General features: G+C 40.5%; 1 protein-coding gene across 6 annotated transcripts in view; it reads left to right on the forward strand.

Annotated features, from left to right (window-relative positions):
• The window catches only part of TMEM45A (transmembrane protein 45A), a 66,407-nt gene that overhangs the window by 14,630 nt on the left and 24,900 nt on the right, over positions 1 to 26,877 (forward strand). Inside the window, exon 1 of one of the 6 annotated variants that reach the window (XM_073892662.1) lies at positions 21,895 to 21,990. The exons of the other annotated variants lie outside the window; for them this stretch is intronic. The gene's annotated coding sequence lies outside the window, so the exon portion shown is untranslated. Of the gene's footprint in view, positions 1 to 21,894; positions 21,991 to 26,877 lie in introns of those variants that run through there. 6 annotated transcript variants of the gene reach the window in all.

Raw genomic sequence — 26,877 nt, forward strand, 5'->3', positions numbered from 1 at the left:
TAATTAAGAAACAAAGACTCACTTTTAACTTCTTCTTTCTTACTCTTTCTGCTCCAATTCTAAGATGTTTGCTATACTGAGACTAAATATGATGAAGGACTAGGAAGGGAGAATTGATCTGAAACAGTCAAAGGTTAGTTCACCATTTCTAGAGTAACCTTTAGTATGTAAAGAATAAGAACTTTTGATTCATATAGATCTTGTTTGAATCCCGACGTTCTGTGTGTATTTGGGAAACTGTGAAAATAACTTAACCTCTCTGAACTTCAGTTTCCTGATTTGTAAAATGGGGGTAATAATACCTTCTTCCCAGTGTGGCAAGGAGTTAATGAGATAATGATGGCCAAGAGCCTTGTGTTGTATCTGTCGATAGAACCTGGTACCTTTAGTGTATCAACTCCTCCTCTAGCCACCTTCCCTATCATTGGAGCCATGGCTTGCCATTCTCAACTCCTGTACTCATGAGTGTTTTCCCAGCCAGCTTATTGTGGGCTATGGCTGATTGAGACAAAGCTAAGCCTAGCCCAATTCTAAAGATTCCATCGACATTTCATTTCATTTTATGTTAAGATCTAGCATTGCAGTTTATAGGCAGAGTAGATTTGGGGAGATCTGTGTCTTAAATGCTGAATTCTACTTGATTTGTAATATTTACCCCCTCTTGGATATTCAGGAATCTGGCAGCTGAAATACAAGTCCTGCCATCCACTCTTTCCATCCACCAATCCATCCATCCATCCATCCACCCACCCATTCATTTATTCATCAGTTTATGCCTCTGTTTATCCATCCAACACTTACATACCGAACCACTTACTATATGCCATGAACCGTTCTAAGCAGCAAAGACAAATAGAAAAGAATCCTATATTCATGGAGCTTTCATTCTAATTATGTAGTATGTTAGAAAGGGATGTATGATGGGGAAAATAAAGCAGGAAAAGGGGATGGGGAAGTTGTAAATAGAGACATCAGGGAAGGCCTCATTGAGAAGGTATTTGAGCAAAAGCTTAGATGAGATGAAGGTGAAGGGTATTTCAAGCAGGAGGAACAGCCAATACAAAGACCTGAAGGTAAAGGAGAGCCTGGTATACTCAAGGAGAAGCAGGGAGGCCAGTGTGGCTGGTAGGGAATAGATGAGAAGAGAGGAGCCTGGAGAAATGTTGGGGGGCTAAATCATATGGAACCATGTAGGCCATTGTGAGGACTTGGGCATAACTTACATCTCAACAAGATAACATTGACTTCTGTGTTAAGAATAGTCTGAAAGGGGTAAAGGTGGAAACAGAATCCAGTTAGGAGACCATTTTAATAACCCAGGCCTGTACCAGAGTGGTCTCAGGGGAGGTGGTAAGAAGTGGTCAGATCCTGGGCATATTTTGGAGATAGAGCCAACAGACTTTTCCAACAGATTGGATGTGAGAAATGAGAGAAAGAGAGGCGTCAAGGATGACTATAAAATTTTTGGTGACACTGGGAGAATGAAGTTGTCACTGAGTGGGGAAAACTGTGGGCAGGCAGAGCTGGTTGGGGTGTCAGGAGATCTGCTTTGGACAGTTTTGAGTTTGAGATGTATGGTGGACAGCCAAGTGGGTAGATGGATATAAGGAGTCTAGGGTTCTGGGGAGAAGTCCCGGCTACAAATAAAAATCTGGGAGTTGTGAGCATGTGGCATACTGTTGAATGCTGTGAAAAGAGATGAGATTCCCCAGTACTGAGGAGATAGAACAGAATTCTAAAAACTGAGCCCTAGGACATTCTAATTTTAAGAAGGTAGGGATTAGGAGAAACCAGAAAAGAAGGAGGGGCTAGTGAAGAAGAAAAATATGGGAAGAATATTTTCCAAGGAGCAGGCAGTGATCAGCTCTGTGAAACTCTGCTAGTGGCTCAGGTAAGTTGAGACAGAATTGGCCATTGAATTTAGCAATATGGGGGTCTTTGGTGACCTTGACAAGAAAGCTAGAATCATGCAGGACCGGTAAAGAAGGGACAGAATGAGGTGGAGAACTGTGAAGTTAGAGATCATTCAGTTGTAGCCAATTTTTTCTCACTCCCAATCCAGAGATTCCAAGCCCCTCAACTTGTCATTTTTCTCATTCCTCTTTATTATATGTTGCCAATCTTTGTAAGCAAACTTAAATTCTTTTTGAATGGCCTGGCAAACAAGCATGATGGGATACTCCCCCAGGTAGGTTCTCTTCGGCTTCTGTTGGGATATCATTATACCAACAGGGCCCATTGTTACTTCCCTTCACATCTGGTGGTAGAGATGCGGTTTCATCCTGAGCTGAGGTGCTTCCAGCACAGCTGTGCACATTACCTTCACATGGAAACACAGGCCCTTCTAGGAGGATGCATTTGGGATATGATCATGGGGAGATGGCTGATGCTTGGTGAGGTCCAAGCAATAACTGTGTTTTAGCACTTGTCTTGTCATAGGTATAGAGCAGGAAAAATAGAACTTTTGAAACTGGGTTAAACTAAAGGGATTTCAGAGGAAGGCAACAGAGTGAGCAACATGGTAGTGAAAGAGGAAAAAACTGAGGACACATGAAGAAGCTTCTCCAGCTGTGACTATGGCCCTTTAGGGCTCTGATCATACCTATAGGCCTGCAGAAGCTGAGAGTGACTGTGGAATCTGGCAGTTATTTTGGGGAGGCTCTTTCCTGGGCCAAGGCCAGAGGATGACTCGGCTGGCTGGGACATAGCTGGCTTCTGTTGAGATCCCAAGAGAGCTCCCCTGCAGTGTACTAGACACAATTTCCAGTCAGTACGAGTGCTTGCTGACTCCTCCACTCCCTCCTGTTGATTCAAGGAGACCTCACCAGCTTTGGGTCATGAAAACAAAAATTTTTGGGAAGCACAGAATATGACTTTTGGCTTTTCCTTAGGGGCTGTGTTAAGTTGCTGGTTCGATGCCAGATACAGAATAAATTAGTGGGCTCTCCCTTTTTTGCTGTCCTTGCTGGGTTCTGGAAAGTGATACTGTTTGTTTCATTGTTCACATGACTTTATACATTGGGCATCTACCTGCAGTGCCTTTTTTTGGAAAATAGGCTTTATGTTTTAGAAGAGTTTGCATTCACAGCAAGATTCAGCAGAAGTATAGAGTTCCCATATATCCCCTACCCAACGAGTACGCAGCCTTCCCGACAATCTGCATCTCTCAGTGGAGAGATACATTTTGATGAATCTTTATTGACATATTATTATCACTCAAAGTTAGTTTACATTATGGTTTACTTTTAGTGTTGCACATTCTATGGGTTGACAAATGTATAATGACATGTATACACCATTATAGTATATAGAATAGTCTCATGGCCTTAAAAATCCTTGATGCTTTGCCCATTCATCTCTCCCTCCCTGCTAACCCCTGGCAACCACTGATATTTTTACTGTCCCCATGGTTATTGCCTTTTCTAGAATGTCATGTAATTGAAATCATATAGTATTGTAGCTTTTTCAGAGTGGCTTCTTTCACTTAGTCATATGCATTTAAGTTTCTTCCATGTCTTTTTGTAGCTTGATAGCTCATTTCCTTTTACCACTGAATAATATCCCATTTTAAGGATGTATTACATTTTATATACCCATTCATCTACTGAAGGACATCTTGGTTGCTTCCAAGTTTTGGCAATTGTAAATAATGCTGGTATGAATCTCCATATGCAGGTCTTTGAGTGCATATACATTTTCAACTTGGCTAAATATCAAAGTTTGATTGCTGGGTCATATGGTAAGAATAGGAGTAGTTTTGTGAGAAGCTGCCAAACTGTCTTCCAAAGTTGCTGTCCAATACTGCATTCCCATCAACAATGAATGAGAGTTCCTGTTGCTCCACATTGTCACCAACGTTTGGTACTGTCAGTGTTCTCGATTTTATCCATTTTAATATGCGTGTAGTAGTATCTCACTGTTGTTTTAATTTGTAATTCCCTAATGACATGTTATACTGAGCAGCTTTTCATATGCTTATTTGCAATCTGCATATCTTCTTTGGGGAGGTGTCTGTTCAGGTCTTTGGACCACGTTTTAATTGGGCCAATTGGTTGTTTTCTTTTCTATTGAAATATAATTGACAGATAACATTGTATTAATTTTAGGTATACAACATAATGATTTTGTATGTGTATATATTGCATAATGATTACCATATTAAGTCTGGGTAACATCCATCACCACACAGTTACAATTTTTTGTGTGTGAGGAGAAATTTTAAGATCTACTTCCTTAGCAACTTTCAAATATACAATACAGTATTACTAATTATAGTTCCATGTTGAACATTTTATCCCCAGGTCTCATTTATCTTATAACTGGAAGTTTGTACCTTTTGACCACTTGTACCCATTTTATCCCCCCTTCCTCACCCACCTCTGGCAACCACTGATCTGTTCCTTATATCTACAAGTTTGGTTGTTGTTTTTTATTTGTTTTTGTTTTTTGTTTTCTTTTTAGATTCCATACATAAGTGAGATCATACAGTACTTGTCTTTCTCTGACTTATTTTGCTTAGCATAGTGCTCTCAAATTCCATCCATATTGTCCCAAGTGGCAGGATTTCTTTCATACACACACATACACACACACACACACACTCACACACACACACACACATATACACAAACACTACATTTTTTACACTACTATATGTACACTACATTTTCTTTATCCATTCATCTCTTGATGGACACTTAGGTTGTTACCATGTCTTGGCTTGTAAGTAATGCTGCAATAAATATGGGGATGCAGATATCTTTTTGAGAGAATGATTGTGTTTTTTTAGATAAATACCAAGTAATGTAATTGTTGGATCATACGGTATTTCTATTTTCAATTTCTTGAGGAAACTTCATACTGTTTTTCATAGTGGCTGCACCAATTCCATTTCCACCAACAGTAGTTCCCTTCTCTTTACATCCTTCACAGACTTGTTATTTCTTGTCTTTTTGACAATAGCCATTCTAACAGGTGTGAGGTGATATCTTATTGTGGTTTTGATTTGCACTTCCCTGATGATAGTGATGTTGAACATCTTTTTACATACCCATTGACCATTTGTATGTCTTTCTTGGAAAAATATTTATTCAATTTCTTTGCCTATTTTTAAATTGGATTAATTTTTTTGTTATTGAGTTGTATGAGTTTTTTATATATTTTGGATATTAAGTCCTTATTGGATATATGATTTGCTGATATTTTTCTCCCATTCTATATGTTGCTTTTTCATTCTGCTGATGGTTTCCTTTGCCTTAGAGAGGCAGTCCCACTTACTTTTGTATATTAACTTTGTATCTCAATTTTGTTACAGTTGCTTATTATAGTTTCTTGTCAATTGTTTTGGATTTTCTACATAGATTGTTAGGTCATTTGTGAACAAAGACAGTTTTATTTCTTCCTTCCCAATGAATACCTCTTATTTCCCTTTCTTCTCTTATTGCATTAGCTAAATCTTCTAGTACAATGGTGTCTATTCCTGGTTTTAGCAAGAAAACTTCTAGTTTCTCACCATCAAGTATGATGTTAGCTGTGGATTTTTGTAGATATTCATTATTAAGTTAAAGAAGTTCCCCTTTACTTCAGATTGTTGAGAGGTTTTTTAAAGAAATTAATTAATTAATTAATTAATTATGAATGGGTGTAGGATTTTGTCAAATGCTTTTTCTGCATCTATTGGTATGATTATGTGATTTTTCTTCTTTAGCCTATTGTGATATATTAATTTAGTTAATTTTTACCAACATTCAAAAATGTTGACAACATTCAAAAACCATGCTGGGATATGTCTTACTTGGTTGTAATGTGTGATGATTTTTATACATTGTTGTGATTTGTTTTGCTAATGTTGTGCTGAAGAGTTTTACATCTATGTTCATGAGATCTGTAGTTTTGTTTTCCTGTAATGTTTTTGTCTGGTTTTAGTGATAAGGTAATGCTGGCCTCATAGAATAAGTTAAGAAGTATTCATTCCCTTTACTTCTATCTTCTGAAAGAGATTATGCAGAATTGATACAATTTTTTTCCTTAAATTTTTGGTAGAATTCACCAGTAAACCCATCTGGGCCTGGTTCTTTCTATTTTGGAAGGTCATTAATCACTTATTCAGTTTCTTTAATAGATATAGGCCAATCAGATTATCTATATCTTTTCTTACATGAGTTTGGTAAATTACATCTTTCAAGGAATTGGTCCATTTCATCTAGGTTATCCAATTTGTGGGTATAGAGTTGTTCATAATGTTCCTTTATTATCCTCATTATGTTCATGGGATCAGTAATGATGCCCCCTCTTTCATTTCTGGTGTTAGTAATATGTGTCTTTCTTTTTCTTTTTTATCTTAGCCTGGCTAGAAGCCTATTAATTTTATTGATTTTCTCAAAGAACCAACTTTTGTTTTTTTGCTATTCTCTATTGATTTCCTGTTTTCAATGTCATTAATTTCTGTTCTGATTCTTATTATCTTTTTCTTCGCTTATTTTGATCTCAATTTGTTCTTCTTATGGTTTTCTAAGGTAGGAGCTTAGATTATTCATTTTAGATCTTTTTTTCTTTTTTAATATGCATTTGATGTTATAAGTTTCCCACTAAGCACTACTTTTGCTGCATCCCATAAATTTTGATAAGTTGGTGTTTCCATTCTCATTTACCCAAAATATTTAAAAATTTCTCTTAAGATTTTTTCTTTTCTCATGTGTTATTGAGAAATGTGTTGTTTAATCTCCATGCATTTTGGGATTTTCTAGCTATCTTTCTGTTATTGATTTGTAATTAAATTGCATTGTGGTCTAAGAGAATATATTGTATTATTTCTATTCTTTTAAATATGTTAAGGTGTGTTTTATGGCCCAGAGTGTGATCTACCTTAGTGACTGTTTAATTTGAGCTTGAGAATTGTTGTTGAGGTAGTTTATTGATGTCAGTTATATTCATTTGATTAATGGTGCTTTTGAGTTCAGTTATATCCCTACTGATTTTCTGCCTGTTGGATCTGTCCATTTCTTTTTTTTTTTTAAAGATTTTATTTATTTATTTGACAGAGAGAGACACAGCGAGAGAGGGAACACAAGCAGGGGGAGTGGGAGAAGGAGAAGCAGGCTTCCCGCAGAGCAGGGAGCCTGATGCGGGGCTCGATTCCAGGACCCTGGAATCATGACCTGAGCTGAAGGCAGATGCTTAACTGACTGAGCCACCCACACGCCCGGGTCTTTTTTTTTTTTTTTTTTTTTTTGATCCACTCTGACAATCTTGTTTTTTAATTGGTGCACTTAGACCATTGATGTTTAATTATTAGTATAGTTTAATATCTACCATATTTGTTCCTGTTTTCTATTCATTGTCCTTGTTCTTTGTTCCTATTTTGTCTTCTGCTCTTTTCTGTTTGTGTGTGTGTGTGATTTTAACCTGCAATGCCTTTTTATATAATCCTGTTCCCTCCCTACCCTGCCCCCAAAACACTCACTTCACAAGAACCTCCAACTCTGTGCAGCCAAAGTGAACCATGGTGGGGCCGGGCTTCTGGGTCTAGTGTTTCTTCTTACATCCCTTGGAGAAGCAAGCAGACACAGGTTCCCAACCTGGCTTCAACCCTTTGGACAACAGCAGCCTTTGCCTTCATCATTTCCTGTCCCCAAGACAATGAGAGCAAGAGTATCTCATCACTAAGAAAGACCTGTCACTTTTTCTGTCTTGCTCTAGGAAATGGGGGAATAAGGGGAAGTAAAAAAGTTAAGATTATCATGGTATTACTGCTAAACTGGGACCTGGAAGCTACTTTGAAGTGACAAAGTGGGATTCACATCAAGGAGACTCCCTAATTATTCTTTGGCCCATGGTAGATGATAAGTGAGTGAGCATTTTATTAGCCTTCAAGAAAGAAGATATTTGCTTTCTAGTCATTTCTAATTGTTGAAGAACGAAACCCTTTAGAAACTGGGAGCAAAATTTAGAGAGTGGAGCTCTGTAAATACCTTGGATGCTTTTTAGTTTGGTATTTAGTAGAATTTAAATTCCTCTGGCATGTGCTCAGCTCCCCACTGACAGAGTTGAACAGATGGAGTCTAGGTGACATTTGCATCTCTGGTGGAGGTTGGGTGTGGTGGAGATTAACCTTAGTTTCCTCTTTGGTGTCTGCCCTACCTTGGCAGGGCTGATTTAAATCTCAGATGTTAGCTTCTCCTTGGCTCGGGCTCTTGAGGTGCCACGGTAGCTTCAGCACATACACACACACTCACACCCTTGGGGCCATTTACTCCATATGACTTGGTGCCAGATGTGTCTGGCCTTCTGCTTCCCACTCAGATCCACGGGCATGTGATGCCAACCAGAGTCATGCTGAGAAGTGGGACTGGTCTGCCACCTGCTCAGAGTGAAGAGGGCCTCCTTGCCACATTCAGCTCTTGCCTTTCTGCTGTACCCTGGTCCTATTACAGCTCTAGGCCCATTTGCTGTGACTGTGAAGTATATTTCTGATGAGCTTAGTAGTGTGGGGAGAGGTGTTTGTTCTTCCTTATTTGTGGTTTCTGGTTAAGAGTTCAATAGAAACCATGCTTTCCTGATACCTTTAATTATCTTTTAGGTATTATTGGTGTTCTCTGGTTATGTGCCTTCCCAGCTCTATCCCACCTTGAGTTCAGATCTATGCTTGAAAAGACAAGCAAACAGGGGCAGGAGAATAAATTTGGGGGATGGGGGTAATGAGCTTAGCTTCACTGGTAATCACATCCTCTTCCTCGTCATTTTCCAGCTTGTTTATGAGGCTTTAATGATAGTATGCCTGAGAAATTCCTTGAGTGTTTCTAATTTCTAAGGACTAATGTTTCCCTGGGCCATACCGTGCTAGGAGGAAAGGTGGGGAGGCGCCAGGCAGTGGTTGTAGGGCTGACTCTGGGCCCCTGACCTGCCTCTCTCAATTAGGAAATATGGGCTATTGGGGGATGAAGTGTTACTCACCTAGATATGTTTGTTTGTCAGGACTGTGCCTTTGTTGAGGGCCTGTGCCTTATTCTTGTGGGTTATTATTATTAATTTACTTTCAATGGTGCCATGTGCTAGTGTCCCATCTTCCACCTGAATTCTCAAAAACACCCACACAAATAGGCTGGTCTTGGTTTGTACTTACATTTGAGAACTCATAATCCTGCAAGGCTATTGGGCCAGATCCTGGCTACTATCATATCTACTATCCTCTACCCACTTGGCCCTGTCAAAATGAAATACTTTTTAAAAGTCTCTGAAGCTTGCTTATTCATCTCAGATAGTCTAACTCAATACTTTCCAACATTTTTCATGGCAGACTTTACATAGAACATGATATCATGTAGATAAGAGGGCTCATTTCTAGGCAGTAGGCCAGGGTTGGGGGGGTAGGTTCTGGCTTCCACAAGGATTGGCCCTCCCTTACACTCACCTGGCTGTTCCCCAGGACTGAGGGAATTTGTATTTTCCTCTAACACAACTGTACCCACCAGGAGCACACCAATGTGGTGCATCAAAGGTTAGAAGCTTTGACCCAACACTTAGTACAGACCACAATCTCAGGTGCAGCCAAGAGTTCCAAACTATAAACATCTTTCAAGATATTCCCAGATGGTGAACATACTTGTCCAGGGTGTTGTGAATTAGGGAGAACTAAGTTCCTGAGGTTTGGCCCTTTGCTCAGTGCAGTCTGCTACCATCTGTCCTTCTGATGGGTATATGGATACCAACACTGCATGTCCCCTGTCCCCTCCAGGTCAGCATGCCCTAGGGTCTTTGGCTCTGTGGCCCACATTCTGATGCTTAGAATGCTTCTTCCTACCCACCGTATTCCTATTTCATGACTTCCATATATCCCTAACCTCCCAGGAGCTAACAGTGGAATAAGTCTCAATTTTGTTACATCTTCTTCACAGCTTAAAACAATGCTTCTTATGATTTGGTTGGAAGCATCACAGGGTGCTCTGCTGATGTCATCTGCTCATGTCACTGTGACCCACACCTTGACAACTAGCTTGAGTGCGATGCAGATATTGCAAGAGTACTTTCATCCTCTTTTAGCTCTTTGGACTGTGTGGTACCAGGTATTTCTTCTTATACTTAAACAGGGTTTTGAGTGTGCTCATTGATAGATCCATTCCTTTATCAACTTGTTTAACAACCCATTCAATAAATGCTGTCCAATGGGTATATAAAGATAAAAGATATGGTTCTTGCTTTCCAGAAGCTCATAGTCTGGTGAGGGAGACCCTAGGTGTATAATGATGGTTTGCATGAAAAATTCCATAAGAGTATCTTAGGACCACAGTAAAGGGGGCCCTCACACTTGGAGAGCTGGTCAGGGAGATTCCTTGGCTGAGATGAGATGACTGATGAGTTGCATTTTTTCCCATTTCTTTGGTCCTTTTTTTCTTGAACTGAGTCATGTAGGATGCATGTTAATCAGGTGAGGGTTCTAGGTAGTGGGAAAACTATATAGAGCTAGGAGGCATGTTATTGAGCTTGGCATATGTGAGGTACTTCAGATGCCTCCATTTTGTTTGGCCATAGTGGTGTCCTAATGGACAGCAGCAAATGCGATAAGGATCCCTCTAAAACATTTCTGGAGGAAGAAGGGGAGACTCCCATGTTAGCCTGCAATAATCAGATCATACTTTTGAAATGAGTATATGTGGGATTCAAAACGATATATTATAGGATCCCTGGGATGTTTTATCTGGATGAGAGAGATTTAGATGGCAGTCTGGGCCTGACTAGACTTGTTATGTCTGGCTTCCATGAGTGTAGGCAGTAAGGGAAATTGCATTCTGAATCTTGGTTCTTTCACTCATAAGACAATGTGATCCTGGGCAAGTTACATGACATCTCCAAACCAGTGTCCCATTTATAAAGATGGTTCTCATTATGCCTACCTCACCAGGGTTGATATTAGAATTAAATCATATAATTTATTGAAATATGAAAGAATTTAACATAAAATACCCAACAAATATTAGTTTCTCTCTCTTTTTTTCTCTCCATCTTTTCTTCTTGTTTCCCTTCCCACCTTCCCTTTCTCATGAATCAACTTTTTATCAAGTAAGTTATACATGTCAAGCATCCTGCAAGGATCTGTGTTATCCATTATGGTAACCACTAGCCACATGTGACTTGATGTGTGGCTAGTCCCAGTTGAGGTGTGCTTTGAGTGTAAAATACAGAAGATAAAGACTTAGTACAAAAAAAAAATGTGAACTATCTCATCAATTTTTTCAATAGATCACACATTTAAATTATAACATTTTGGATATATTTGGTTAAATAAAATCAAATATATCCTTAAAATTAATTTCACCTGTTTCTTCTTTAAAAAATGTGACTGCTGGTAGTGTCTTTCCTCCTCTTTTCCGGCTGCCTCAGATCTTCAGGGACCACAACCTTGGCTCTGCAGCTCCCGTGCAGCCCTTCCTTCACTGTGGGTAATTCTCACATTTGTCCCTTTTCCCCCTGTTCTCACTGCCCTGTTCTGACTCAGACTCATCATCTCAGAAACGAGTGCCAGCAACAGCCTCTTAACCAGTGTCCTCGCCTCCAGCCTCTTGCTCCCTTTAATATCCCCTGTGCACGGCTGGCGGATGAATCTTCCTGAAATACCATTTACACCACCTCACTGCTTTTCTTCAAAGCTTTTACGAGCTTGCTGATACTAGCAGAGAAGCACTAGGCCAGGTGCCCTGCCCTTCTCTCACTTTGCACCTTTTCCTTCCCTGGATAATGACAGCTGGGAGGAAGTGCAGCTTACAGCAGAGAGGGCCACCTCCTCAGCTGGCATTGGGTAGCCTTTGAAACCTCACCTCTAGCCACCTTCCTGTATTTCCACTTCTGCCCTATATTGCCCTCTGGGCCAGGCACGCTGGAGTCCTAATTGTCCTCAAAGCACTCAGTTGCTCTGTGTCTCAGGGAGGGGCAGGAACGTATTGTAAGAGCATGGGGTCTAGAGTCAGTCACACCAGGTTCCAATCCCAGCTCTGCCACTGAACTAGCTGTGAGAAAGCTTTCAATAAGTTACTTACCTTTTTTAAGCCTTAGTTTGCTCCTCTGTTAATACCAGGAGTCTAACAGTAATTTGGAGCCCTTGGAGAGACATGGGCGGATAAGATAAGACACTGTAGGTGGCGTATTCTGCAGGTGCCTACTCAATCTAAAGCCCTTAATCCATGCATTGTTTAAAGGAATGATAAGCCATATACGTGCTGATTAACAGTGATGCCTTCAGAAATCTCTGGCCTTGCTTTCTTTTTGCATCCCTAATGCCAGTTAGCAGCTTCCTTGTATCTTGTGATGGGCTGTGGTCTGACTTCTATGTAGCTGTGATGCTGGCGGGACGTTGAATAGTGGTGTCTAGGAGGTAGATGGGACCTCAAGAGATCATCCCATGTAGGAGCCTGAGGATCCTCACTGTGTCCAAGTAGATTCTAAGGAGTTACTCAAAAAAATCCCATCAGCCCTCCTGGGGCTTCTTACTTTTCTTGCACAGCAGTCTCTAGTTGGCTTTCCCTCCCCAAAGTCCTGTTATTGCTGGTTTATCACTTGCTTTCGGCCACTTTTAATTAGATGTCTTTTTTGACTTCTGTCAGTGAAAAACAGTGAAAAAAAGGCTCGAAGCTGGGCATATAGGAGACTTGTGGTTTAGTTACACCTCAGCTATGAACCTTCAGGCCAGCCTCTCTTCTTCCTGTGTTCCTGATCATATTTCTTAAGGTCCTTCACGGAATTAACCAGATCATGGACTTGGAAGTGTTAAAGGTTTCACAAAATTTAAGGTGCTATCATTAGCCAGTCTTTCCTCATTTGTTTTGTTATTTCTGGACTTGGTATAAGACTCATTGTTCAAATGAGGCAACAAGAAGTCTCATAGACTCATTGTCTCATTGTCCCATTGTCTCATTGTCTTCAGTTTAGACAATATTGCAGGTAGACTTAAGGGAAACTAGCCATTAAGAGTTCTTCTCATTTTATTTTGTTTTATTTTTTTCTATTTTTTTAAAGATTTTATTTATTTATTTGAGAGAGAAAGAGAAAGAGCACAGAGGGAGAGGGATAGGGACAGACTCCCTGCTGAGCGCAGAGCCTGATGCGAGACTTGATCCCAGGACCCTGGGATCATGACCTGAGCCAAAGGCAGACACTTAACTGACTGAGCCACCCAGGTGCTTCAGAATTCTTATCATTTTAAATAAATAACAACAGCAACAACAAAAAAACATCGCCAAAATAATTTTGACTTTTTTTTTTTTTTTACTCCGTTAGTTTTGCATTACAACAGGATAGGTCACAGTTCAAACAAATTAGGTTACAAAGAACACATTGTGCTTTAGAGTCTCCTCAGTAAGAAGTCTTTTTTAAAGTAGGAAGCTTTAAGTGGAAGAAAATCTTTGGTTCAATATTGACTTTTATATTTGCAGTCAAAGGCAGAAATGAGTAAATATGGCTCCAATAATGTTTCTCAATTTTTTTTAGACCAAGACATAAAAATCTCACAACACCTAGTAGTAGATATTTTAAAATAAGTATTTAAAATACATAAATATTATTTATGATATCTATGATTTGGGGAGTATCATCTACATCAGGAATCACTGAACAAGAGACGTCATCTTACTTTGCATTTATCTCTTTGGAAAAATGCAGTATGCAGTAGTTTGTTGTCAAGAGCAGAATATAATACCTGGTTAGAGTTAGTGTACCGTAAATACTTGTGAAGTGAGAATAAATGAAAGTTAATAAAAAAATAAGCTTTTACCAATTCCTTTATGGACACCAAAATGTCTATAAAGTACCCCATCTAAGGTACTGTGGTATGTGCCTATACGAAAAGAAATAAAATACCTACAGGAATTCAGAAGATGTCTTGTATTTGTTAAATCCAATGAAGGGAACAACAAGGTTAATATAGTGCCCATCATACTTGACCACCTTTATGACCAGTCGTTCCAACTTTGAGCCCCAAGACTCTTACTCTATTTGTTCAGAACTGATTTTCAGAAGAACCAGCCAAGAACCAATGATTTGCTGGCTCTGTTGCTAGGATTCATGAAGAGGTTGGAAGAAACACTGAAAATCATTGTTGACCAATGCTTCCAGCATTACCAAATATGAGATTGACCCATTTTTAACATCAGAGGACTTTTAAGATTCCTCCCTACCCTATCCAACAATTTGGTATGGCTGTACTTTTACTATGTGTGGATTGAGGAACAAAAGACACATTCATACCACTTCAGGTGGCCTCTTACAATGGAATCCCGGCCCAGGGGTCCTCAGCTTACGTGATGAGACCACTGTTTCAGACCAAATTTCTCATTGCATGAATGAGGCACGGGGGCAATTTTGATTAAGAAAGAGCACAAGATGTTTATTTTATTTTTTAAGATTTTATTTATTTATTAGTCAGAGAGAGAGAGAGAGAGAGAGAGAGCACAAGCAGGGGGAGTGGCAGGCAGAGGGAGAAGCAGGCTCCCCACTGAGCAAGGAGTCCCATGTTGGATTTGATCCCAGGACCTTGGGATCATGACCTGAGCCGAAGGCAGATGCTTAACCGACTGAACCACCCAGGCATCCTAGCACAGGATGTTTAAATATAGATTTGGAAATATTCAAAAGTCACAGCCTGTCACCTTGTGGTTTGATGGTAGTACATCTGACTCTAGAAGTCACAGCCAAATCAACTTGAGATTTCTTACTCAGAGAAACATGCTAGTCTCTTCTAATAGATTTCAGGCTTGGGGAAACAGAAATATTCTTGGGTTCTTCTTATTTTCATGGGGCACTTCAGTGTCAGTTTCTTCCCCAGCTTCATGGGTATTGCCTGAGAAACCTCTACCCCGAGCTGTTGCAATATTCTTTACCCAATGGAAATCCTTTCATGGGTTGCCAGATAAAACACAGGGTGTCCAGTGAAATTTGAATGTCAAATAACACATGAAATATATGGGACATACTTAGCCCCCCAAATTTTTTGTTGCTTATCTGGGATTCCAATGTCACTGGGTATCCTGTACTTTTGCTGTTGCTGCTGAATGTGGCATATCTACCTCCACATGTCCAAAGGGGTACCAAGTGTTGAAGGGTGGGAACTGAAAATGTGGGTGATGTTCCTGCACAGCTGTCAACACTGTCAACAATTACTGACATGTTTTCTGAGGACCTTTCAGATCTCTGTCAAAGGCTATGAGGCTTGTGTATAGTTTTCTCCGGAAGCCTTGCTGTTCTTCATGGACATGTCACCCAACTGTGATGCTGGCAGCCCAGGCAGCATTTACTCATTCCTCTCTATTCTCTTTGTTCATTCTAATTTACCTCCAGGTTTTGTCATGGACTTGGGCCCTGACCCTCTGTAAGGTGGACGCAAAAGCAAAGGTGGCTATTTCTTTGGGTTAAAGTAATGACTTTAAGCATCAAGTCAAGGGACAGAGAAAGGGGCAAGAGGGAAGGAGACCTCAACCCACTTGACCCCTCATGTTCCTGTATAGGAGTCAAAGCATTTTCCATGGAGCATGGTGAGCTATAAAACTCTCCACTTTTTGTTGTCTGAATGTGAGTTTAGAGGATCCTGGAGTTTAGATGCCTATGTGGAATTTAAGAAACAAGGCAGAGGATCATAGGGGAAGAGAGGAAAAAATGAAACAAGATGAAACCAGAGAGGGAGACAAACCATAAGAGACTCTTAATCTTAGGAAACAAACTGAGGGTTGCGGGAGGGGAGGGGGGTGGGAGGGATGGGGAGGCTGGATGATGGACATTGGGGAGGGTATGTGCTATGGTGAGCGCTGTGAATTTTACAAGACTGATGAATCACTGACCTCTACCTCTGAAACCAATAATTCATTATATGTTACTTAAAAAAAAAAAAGAAATGTATTAACTTTTTGATCATTTTAACCTATTACCAAATGTGTTGGCAAATTGAATTTTTAGAAATGTTAAAAACATTCTAATCAAATTTTCAAATTAAAATATTCATTTTGCTGAAGGAAAAGAGAAATGCCTATTTCTGTCTCTTTTTTTCTTAGTTTCTCTCTCCTATACATTAGATTCAAAATAAAATCTGGTATTGGACAAATTGTTTTCACTTATTTAATTTGTAAAATGGGATATCCTGGGATTTGTCTTCACTCCAATTGTAGAATCAATTATTGTATTCCAAAACCATGCAGAATACAATGACAAAACCAAAGAAACAGCCCATTTGAATGACTATCCACATTGAAATTCTGCCACCTCACAGCAGACCTGTGTAAAAGAATGACTTTCATAGCAAGTCCTGAGTCAGAGAATTTTTCTCTTCTTTTCTTTTTTAAAAGATTTTGTTTATTTATTTGACAGAGAGAGAGAGAGACAGTGAGAGAGGGAACACAAGCAAGGGGAGTGGGAGAGGGAGAAGCAGGCTTCCCCACTGAGCGGGGAATCCCCACTGAGCGGAGAAGCAGGCTTCCCCACTGAGCGGGGCTCAATCCCAGGACCCTGGGATCATGACCTGAGCCTAAGGCAGATGCTTAACGACTGAGCCACCCAGGTGCCCTGAGAGCTTTTCCTTTAAAGAGGTTGGAAAGAGGGATGCGTGGCTGCTTGGGTCATGATTCCAGGGGCCTTGGGATGGAGCCCCGCACTGGGCTCCCTGCTCAGCGGGAAGCTTGCTTCTCCCTCTCCCACTCCCCCCTGCTTGGGCATGCTCTCTCTCTCTCTCTCTGTCAAATAAATAAATACAATCTTTAAAAAAAATAGGTTGGAAAGAAAGCACTGCAAATTAGGCTACTTATTGCGTGGAATTTTGTTTCCTGCCCAGGAACCGGGATTTTGAAGGTTCATTTTACAAAATTCTCTGATGGTGAATGCCAAAGCCCACTGCCCCACCACCACCTCAGAGTGAGACCTCAAATGTTTGGTTGTGAGGGAAGAATATTAAGAATCAGAACATATGCAGAAATTAAAAATGGAGCACTTAGTGGTAGGCTCTAACAATTAGAAGAAAATACGAACTAGAAAGGAGTAGCATGAGTTGGCTTAAGAGTAAGCACTGCTTAGATTCATTCATCCAACATTGCTGAGTGCAAGCTTGGTGCTTGGATGAATAAGGTGCTCTTGGTTAGTGAGAAGAGACTGAGAGTAGAAATGTGAGAAAATGCTGTGGTAAAGGGATGTGCAGGTGCAGAGAGGGTGCAGTGTAAATTAGACTGGAAGTTCAAGATCAAGAGAAGAGTCACCTCCAAGGCCAGGCCCTTCTAGCTTTAATTTCTCCCTTGTGAGTATTGGAGTCATAGCCTTGGATTTCTCAGGACAGCCTTGATTTCTAATACGCTGTTCTGTTGTCAGGTCCAGTGACAAAAAACTGGGTTTCTGTTTGACACTTCCATTTATTTTCATCCTTCCCAAGTTTTTAAATGTAAAATTTCAAGAAGCTCCAAAAATAGAGAGAAGAGTATAATGTACTTGTTAGCCAGTTTCAGCAATTACTAATTTATGGCCAATTTTTTTTTTTATCTATTTCCTCATCTGCATTTTCTTCCCCCAGATCATTTTTTTGTGTTAGAATTCTCCAGAGAAGCAGAACCAGAAGGATGTGTGTGTACGTGTATATAAATATATGGGGAGGGGGCGGGGAGAGAGAGGGAGAGGAATTGACTCCTGCAATTATGGGGGCCACCTAGTGTGAGATCTGTAAGGCAAGCCAGTAGGGTGGAGACCCAGGGAAGAGTTGATGTTGCATTTTCTCTTGGGAAGACAATCTGGAGGCAGAATTACTTCTTTCCTCTTAAGGCCTTCAGATGATTAAATGAGCTCTCCCTCCCCTTCCCCCACCAACGTAGAGGGTAATCTACTTTTCTCAATGTCTACAATTTAAATGTTGAACATTGATTGTATCTAAAAAATATCTTCACAGCAACATCTAGGTGATGTTTGACCAGAAACTGGGTACCGTGGGCTTAGCCAGTTTGACATAAAATCAACCATCACAATTTTGAAGCAAATCCAAGTCATATTATTTGGTCCATAATATTTCAATATATATCTCTAAAAAATAAAGATTCTTTAAAAAAAAAACTTAGGCACATGCTAGTATCACCCCTACAAAATTTAAAATCCTGAATTATTATTGTTCAAATTAAGATCCAAATAAAGTCCATACATCATAGTTGTAGATACTATTCAGAAGTCTCTATTGGTATACAGGTTCTCCCTTTATCTCTGTTTTTCTTAAATTTATCTGTTGAAGAAACTAGCTTGTCCTGTAGAATTTTGCATCATCTGGATTTTACTTGTATTCCCATGATGTCATTTAACAATGTTCTTCTGCCTCTGAATTTCCTATCGGTTGGTAATTATATAGAGAGGTTGAACCACACCCAAGTTGAATTTTTTTTTGCAAGAATACTTCAGGCACATCTTGTTGGGTTATCGCTTCTGGGTGTCAGCCATCTTTGTTTATTATTGGTTGAATTTATTAATTCACTAGGGTTTATGAAATTCTAAATTCTATCATTTCTTCTGCATTTTCTAGCTGAAATATTTATATAAGGAGGAGTTTCCCCTCATTAACTACTGAGGTATAGTTCTTCCTAATTCTTTATCTCAGCATTTCCCAAATTGAAGTTGATAATTCCTAGACCTCAGCTGACATGTTCTTCTGAGCAGGGAAAGAGGTCTGTAAACTTTGTATTATAATAATCTAACTCTGCACTTTCATCTCAACAAGAGCTGAGAAATATAAGCATATTCTAGATCACCTGGATGAGCGTCTTGTATCGGAGTTCAACCTATGATATCAGTGCTGGAGCTTACATTTGTATTCAGGACTGTGACAGGCAGGAAGCACTGCTTTAATTTTCAAGGGTTGATGCATAGAGAACATGGACTTAACATGCTGAACAACTTTTTGGTGGAATTTAATTTGAATAGAAATTGAGTCAATTTGGGGACAAAATAATATACATATTCTGGACCAAAAAGAATACGTACTGTAGTTGTCAGTGCAATAGTCATACTGTGAAAAGCCATTTATTTTAGCAGAAGTAATTGTTATATTTGATTTGCATTAGTTTATTTGATTTTTGTTGGTTTTGTAGTTTTGCTTATATTTAATTTGTAAATTGGTTTTGTTTTTATAGTTGTCCAAATATATCTTTTTGGTATTTAAGAAAGTTCATAATAAAAACAACTTAAGTCAGGGCACATGGGTGGCTCGGTATGTTGAGCATGGGACTCTTGATTTCAGCTCAGGCATGCCCTCAGGGTCGTGAGGTTGAGCTTTCCATGTCAGATTCTGCACTCAGTGTGCAGTCTGCTTGAGATCCTCTCCCTTGGCCCCCGCCCACTCTGTGCACACATGCGCACTCTCTCTCTCTCAAACAAAAAAAACAATTTAAGTCAATATAATGGCTTTGAGGTAATTTTTTTCCTTTTAAAATGTCTGCATATTACTCAAGTTTGAGAAACACTGCTTTATCCCATTCTGGCTTTCATATGCTATTAGCAAATCTCACTTTCAGTGTAATTTGTCTTGTTAAGGAGTGACGCTCCTGCTGAGGGTATTTGGAGTCCAACGATGTGTATCTAGAGACCAACACTCTAGAACACTCAAAAAGAGGTGTACTGGGGAGAGGGTAGTTTGGGGCCTTCTGCCCTCCCTGACAGCATTTTAAACCACAGAGGAGCAGCACCAGCTTCCTTGTACATTGTTCGCTGGAGTCTTGTGAGGTCTGGTAAATGGAGAATCTTAGGCTGAGCCTGCACATTACCAAAACAACTCTTAGGAAAGATAAAAAGTAGAACCAAAACCATCTAAAGCAGTCTTCTCCAACTTTACTGTGCTGATGAATTACCTGGGGATTTTGTTAAAATGCAGATTCTGACTCAGTAGATCAAGGGTGGGACTGGAGAAGCTACAGTTCTAACCCTCCCAGGTGGTACTGCTAGCCTTTACCCAGTATATTAACTGTTTTGTTTCTATGTCATGGTCATTTTACTTGATTTTTCCATGAGGGAATGCATATGAGGTTCTCAGTACAGTATTTGAGATAGAGCCCAGCATTCAGCAAATGATTCTTGTTATGTTGGTACCACTAGCTTTTGAGCCCTGGAGGGCAGAAATGATGGGAAAGAGGATGGCGATTAGAGGTGGACCGGCTTGAGTCAAGATTCCAGTTCTTCTGTTGACAAGCTTTTCGACTTGGGCGGGTTAGCTTTTCAAGTCTCTGTCCTGTTAAATGTGAAATGGGGAGGAAAAGACTACCTCATGGAATTGAGAGGATTTTAAATGGCTCTGAGAGGGGTGGATGCTCTAAATGGTCATTTTTCTTCCTTTGTCCCTTTTGGACATAGACTTGGGGTTGAGTCTTGGGTCCGGTCATGACACTGTTGTGAGTCTCATTACAATTCTTGTGAAATGCACCTCTTTATTATTATCTCTAACATGGGGATAATAATTATGGTGGTTAAATTAATTGGTGTGTGTCAGGAGTGTTGGCACATAATAGGAACGCAGTCACTGTGAGCCTTTCCCTCCCCTCCCTTCACGTTGCAGTTGGTGAGAATGACTAACCTAGGTCAGTCAGCATAAGAGAAGGAAGGGCCCGGTACTTCCAACTCTGGCTAACTAGAATCATCTGGAGAGTTTACAAAAGGAAAAAAAAAAAAGAAGGAAGGAAAGAAAGAAAGATTCTCAGGCCTCGCTCCCAGAGATTCTGATTTAATTGGTCTGGGTGGGGGGCGGGGAACCAGACACTCTAAGTGTTCTTATGACTCCCAGATGTTTTGCAGTGTTAGCCATACAGAGAACCACTGCCCTAGTAGACAGTGAAACCTTGATCACTATCACACAGCCCTTAGCATTCCTCCTATTTTTCAAGGCCCTGCCACACCTCATCCACCCCCGCTCCAGCTTTTCTGGTTGTTTCTTCTTATTCACTTGTCTAATTTGCACGCATTCCTTTGCAACTCAACTCCTCAGTCCCACTTGATCTTTCAGCTCAGCTCAGCCCAGCCCAGCTCAGAACTTCAGCAGTGGAACCTCTGTCCCCACCATCCCAAGCTGAGCCTGAGCGCTCTCTCATTGCTCTGTGTTATTTTATCAGTAGCTGAAATGATCTTGTTTCTTTCTTTTTTTTAAATATATTTAATTGACAGAGAGAGAGAGAGAGAGAGACACCGAGAGAGGGAACACAAACAGGGGAAGTGGGAGAGGGAGAAGCAGCCTTCTCCCTTGGCACACTGGGGTTAGCACTTCTGGAGCCCATTACAATCAGGCAGGGCAGGGGAGATTGGGCACGCAGTGCCTCCCAATTCCACTCTTCACATCCTAGACACACACAGAAGTCACACCCGTGCTAGCCTGAGGAGTTCCCAGAGGGCCCTCTGGAGAGCTTTGAGATATTTATGCAATGCTTACTATGTGGCAGGAATTTTACTAGTACAATGTCAGTTTATCCTCAGCTTTATAAGGTGGTTCTATGAATAGCATCATTCCCATTTTATAGAAGAAACTGAGGCAAAGTTAAATAATATGCTTCAGGTCAAGCACAGAGTGGTGGATCTGGCCTTTGGATGCAAGCAGTTTGATTCTAGAATTTGGGTTCTTAATCCGTTAGGGGGAATTTTATTTTTATTTATTTAATTTTTAAAGATCTATTTATTTATTTTAGAAATAGGGGGAGGGGCAGAGGGAGAAAGGGAGAGAAACCCAAGCAGACTGTGCGGAGCCTCATGACGCCAAGATCAGAGTCCAACCCTCAACATGCTGTGCCAGCCAGGTGCTCTGCCCCATGGGGAATTTTGAGATGTTGATGCCTGTGTTTACCCAGACTAACTGAAGCAGAATCTCTAGGGTTTGCAGCCCAGGCACTGGTTGTTTTTTCAAGGGATTCTATGTATAGCCAGGATCAGAAGTAGACAGCACTACGCTCTTGAGCCTCTCTCAATGACATGGAACCTGAGAGTCTGTTGAAGGCTCCTTCTATTCCTGTTCTCTTCTTCCCCATTGTAAGCGATTTTTAAAAATTTTTATTTCTATGATTGTCAGAAGCCCTTCTTCTGACTGGCATTCCTAAGGGGGTGTGGTAAGCTTTGGCCTCCCAGAGAGGTCCACCCCCTAATCTCTAGAAACCTGGACGATAATTACCTTACGTGTGTCAGGGTAGCAAAAGCTGACCTCTACCCATGTTAGGTTTTCAGCTGGGACTCTTTAACAGAAAGATAGATAACAAGAGAAAAAATAGTTTTTTAAACATGTGCAGTGCACATCACTCAGGAGAAACCTTAATGAAAAGTAACTCCAAGCAGCAGCTTAGAATTCTGGCTCCTAGAGCATTTTTAGCGAAGAACAAGAAATTTGTAGAGAAAGGACAGGACAAAGTCCAGCAGTTTTAAGCTTCCAAGGACAGCAAACTGTAGGAAGATAAATATATGGGAGGGAACTAATGGAGTAAGGTTTGTTTGTAGATTTCTCTGGTGCCATCTCTGGGCTGATAAGGATCTGCCTCCAGTGAAAAGGGCATTTATTTCCTGGGTTAGTCAGTAAAAGGGAGGTTAAAGAAAGCTTTTCCTGCGTTCCTAATTGCCTTCAGCTCAATTTAGTTTTTATGTCAAAGAGACGTATTTTGAGGTGACATATTCTGGTTTCCTTCCCATGGTGAAAGATACTTGGAAGATTTGATTAAGTTAAAGATTTAGGAGTGAGGAGACAACTATGGATTATCCAGTCCAGCCCAATGTAATCACAAGGGTCCTTGTAATGGTGAGGCAGGGGAAGCTGAGTTAGAAGGATGAGTGGCAACAGAAGAATGGGGTCATCGTCAGCAAGAGAGAATGAGATCTGAGTGAGACCCATTTCAGACTTCAGACTTCCAGGATGCTAAAATGTTCAATTTGATTGTAACTTGCAGTAATTTGTTAAAGCAACAACAGGAAATGAAAACAGGGGTATTTAGTGTAGTATTAGTAGTAGTATTAGTATTTAGCAGAAAGGAAATGACCAACTTGTATCACAGAGATCTGGGTTCCTTTTTTGCCTTCTACCACTTACTGGCGGTAGACGTTCAGTCAAGCTGCAGAATATCTAATGCCTCTTCTGTGAAATGGAACCAGTAAAAATGGATGTGTTTGAGGGCAGGACTGGGCCAATGGCTTCATCCACTTCACATGTGTTCCCTGCTGTAGCCTTGATCTTTCAGCTCAGCTCAGCCCAGCCTAGCTCAGAACTTCAGCAGTGGAACCTCTGTCCCCACCATCCCAAGCTGAGCCTGAGCGCGCTCTCATTGCTCTGTGTTATTTTATCAGTAGCTGAAATGATCTTGTTTCTTTCTTTCTTTCTTTTTATTTATTTATTTAATTGACAGAGAGAGAGAGAGAGAGAGAGACACCGAGAGAGGGAACACAAGCAGGGGGAATGGGAGAGGGAGAAGCAGGCTTCCCGCCGAGCAGGGAGCCCGATGCGGGGCTCGATCCCAGGACCCTGGGACCATGCCCTGAGCCGAAGGCAGACGCTCAACCAACTGAGCCACCCAGGCGCCCCTTATTTCTTTCTTTACTTGTCAGAGGCACTTGCCAAAATCAGGAGTCATTATTTCCTAGATTGGGCCTATTAAAAAAAAAAAAATTAAACAGTGAGACATAAATTTCTTGACACCAAGAGACAGAAAGACCAAAGAGTGATTCTGCTGACATTTCCTCCCCTAGGCCAACTAAAATTGTACAATATTCAGATAGCGCCATCCTGGTTTCAGCTTTGGCTTATTTTATTCATTTATTTTTCCTTAAACTGGATTTGAACATAACTTCTCCTCCTTTGCCACCATTTCCATTATTTGAGGGTGGACACAGAGCATTATGACCACAATAACTGTCTTTTTCAAGATGGGAAGGTGTTCTATATAGACCTTTATTTGTTTATACCTGATCCACATATAATTGGCAGTGATGACATCCAATGCCAAGTCCTTGACCTCATGGATATCGTATTTAATGTCAGGCTCCTCTTTCTCCTTAATAGTACTATTAAACAGCAAACTTGAAAGATTTTTGTCTAAAAAAGTCATGGGAATCTTGCAAACATTATTTTTTCCAAATGATGGTTTTTTGTTTTATTAGTTATGATAAAGTGTACTTTATCTTTCTGAAAAAGGTGTACCTAATCTTGGTTGGACTTATTTTGATACAATAGTTAACAGTTAAATTTGTTATATTTCCCTTTTTCTTAGAGAGAAGAAAAAAAATCCTTTTTATGTTTAAGGGGATTTGACCCAGGGTCTTCTAAACCAGTACTTCTTAATTGGGGAAGGGGATATGATTTTGCCCCTCAGGGGACCTTTATTAAAACCTGTAGATATTTTTGACTGTCACAACTGGGGGAAAAGTACTGCCAGGATCTAGTAGGCAGAGGCCAGGAATGTTGCTAAATAAACATCCTACACAGCACAAGATGGCTCCACACACAAAGAATTATCTGGCCTGGAATGTCAGTTAGTGCTGTTGTTGAGAAACACTGCCCTAGACCAGTGTTTCTCAAACTTTAATGTGCATGTGAATCACCTGGGGATCTGATTAACATGAGGGTTCTGATTCCATCACACGTCCCCAATAGATAGAGCTGGACCTGGCACACTGTAGTTGTTCCACAAATATTTGTTGAAAGCATGAGCAAAAAGATGGAGCACTAAGGGAATGAATGGATAAGCAGGTAGCCAAGAAACTAGAGATCATTCTCATACATATATCTGAGCATCCTTAGAGGCACTTATTCCAAAGAAAACTGAATTTCTTTTCCACAAAGCCAGCAATTTATCAAAAGCTCAGGGCATGACAGATTTCCTCAGATTAAAAACTTCTTTTCTCCAATGTCTCACACTGTCCCTTCTGACACAGGGTGAAGGTTACTTGGGTGGTTGCCAAGGCTGAATGTGTGTTGGCTACAATGGAAAAAAACTGGAGGCCCCAGCCTTGGCCCCACACCTGAACCTGCCCTAAGGGAAAAGGATCCAGATCAAATCATATTTATGTGTGTGTTGGCAGCAGGGAGAAAGGAGGAAGTGGATAACTAAAATAGGTTTTTAGAGGAAAATCAGGTTAGAATGAATTTCATAGAATTGCCTGGTGAGGAATGGACATCCACCAGGGGGCAACTCATGGTTGAAGTGTGGAGAATGGGATGACTGTGTAGTTTGTAAGACTGTGAACTTCAAGAACTCAGAGATTCATTAGCCTGAACTGGCAAATCATTTCCTCTTTACATATTCTTGGCTCTCTGGGCTCCTACTGATTACCTTCTGTCTGCTACCCCTCCACACACAGAAATCCAAACCAAGCCAAAATTTGGAATCTGATCCTGGAGTGCCTCTCCTTCTCAAGATGGTTCCCATGCCCTGGAAGGCAATTTGCTTAGAATCCAGACACATCTCTGCTGCCCTTCTGAGAACTGGTTGTGATAGGCAGAAGGGAGAAAAGGAAGGGAAGGGCAGGATGCAGGAAGGTGGGTAAAGAAGAAGTGAGGCAGCCAAGGCCATGAGAATTGGGCGACAAGGTGTTCTCTGTAGATATGCCAAAGATTCATCCAGATGTCATTATCAATAGAGCCTCTGACAACAACAGCAACTCCCCTGGTAGAAGGTGTGATGCAAAGGAATATGTCAACATTGTTGATTCAGGTGTGGTCATTGCATTTTATCCATATATGCTTAATACTGAGTCTTGGCCACTGGGTGCCTGTGCCTCTACCCTGAACCACAGTGTCATAGTTTTCTTTTGTGGGGGGCAGGGTAGCCGAATACTGGGTGTTGGGAGTCATGTCTTTGCTGAAACAGTTCATCAAGACTGGTAAATGTTCTGCATCCTCCTTGAGGCTCCAAGAGATTAAAGTTTGTTACGAAGCAGGGTTAATGGAGACTGAGATTTGTATTTCACCAGAATGGGTTAGTGAAGGAGTTGGAGGAGTCACCTTTTCTGGACATCTTTAAACAAAACTAGAACATCTTTAAATAAAACTTCTAAACCGTTTAATAGTTTTATGTTCTGATGCTCAAAACATTAAAAGTTTAAAAGCTCTGATACTCAAAACATTCAGTTGCTTCTTATTGCCCATAGAATAAATTTTAAACTTTTTAACCTGGCATTTAAAGTCTTGTTTATCTGGCTCTAAACCACCTTCTCAGGTTTTTTGTTGTCATTGTTTTTTTTAAGAAGAAAAAAAATTAAACATGGAAAGCAGCAAAGTAGGAATGGAGGGGAACATCTACAGTTTGATACAGAATATCTACATAAAACTTACAGTTAACATCATGCTTAATGGTGAGACCTTGGGTAGGATGATGGGTTTTTAAATGCAATATCAAGTACACAATTATTCTTTTTTATTATTTATTATTTTATTTTTTTAAAGATTTTTATTTATTTGACAGAGAGAGAAACAGTGAGAGAGGGAACAAAAGTAGGGGGAGTGGGAGAGGGAGAAGCAGGCTTCCCGTTGAGCAGGGAGCCGGATGCGGGGCTCGATGCCAGGACCCTGGGATCATGACCTGAGCCGAAGGGAGACGCTTAACGACTGAGCCACCCAGGCGTCCCCACAATTATTCTTTTTTTTTTTTAAATTTATTTATTTATTTATTTGAGAGAGCAAGAATGAGAGAGAGAGAGAGAGAGAGAGAGCACATGAGAGGGGGGAGGGTCAGAGGGAGAAGCAGACTCCCCGCTGAGCAGGGAGCCCATGCGGGACTCCAGGATCATGACCTGAGTTGAAGGCAGTCGCTTAACCAACTGAGCCACCCAGGCGCCCTCCCCACAATTACTCTTGAAAGAAAATATGTGTTAGATCACATGAAAATTAAAAATTTCCGCTCTGTGAAAGCACTTTAAAAAAAAAGATTTATTTATTTTAGA

Source organism: Callorhinus ursinus, unplaced genomic scaffold, assembly GCF_003265705.2.
Source record: "Callorhinus ursinus isolate GAN/ISIS: 27379988/994484 unplaced genomic scaffold, GSC_fseal_2.0 scaffold1, whole genome shotgun sequence".
Classification (NCBI taxonomy): Eukaryota; Metazoa; Chordata; class Mammalia; order Carnivora; family Otariidae; genus Callorhinus; species Callorhinus ursinus.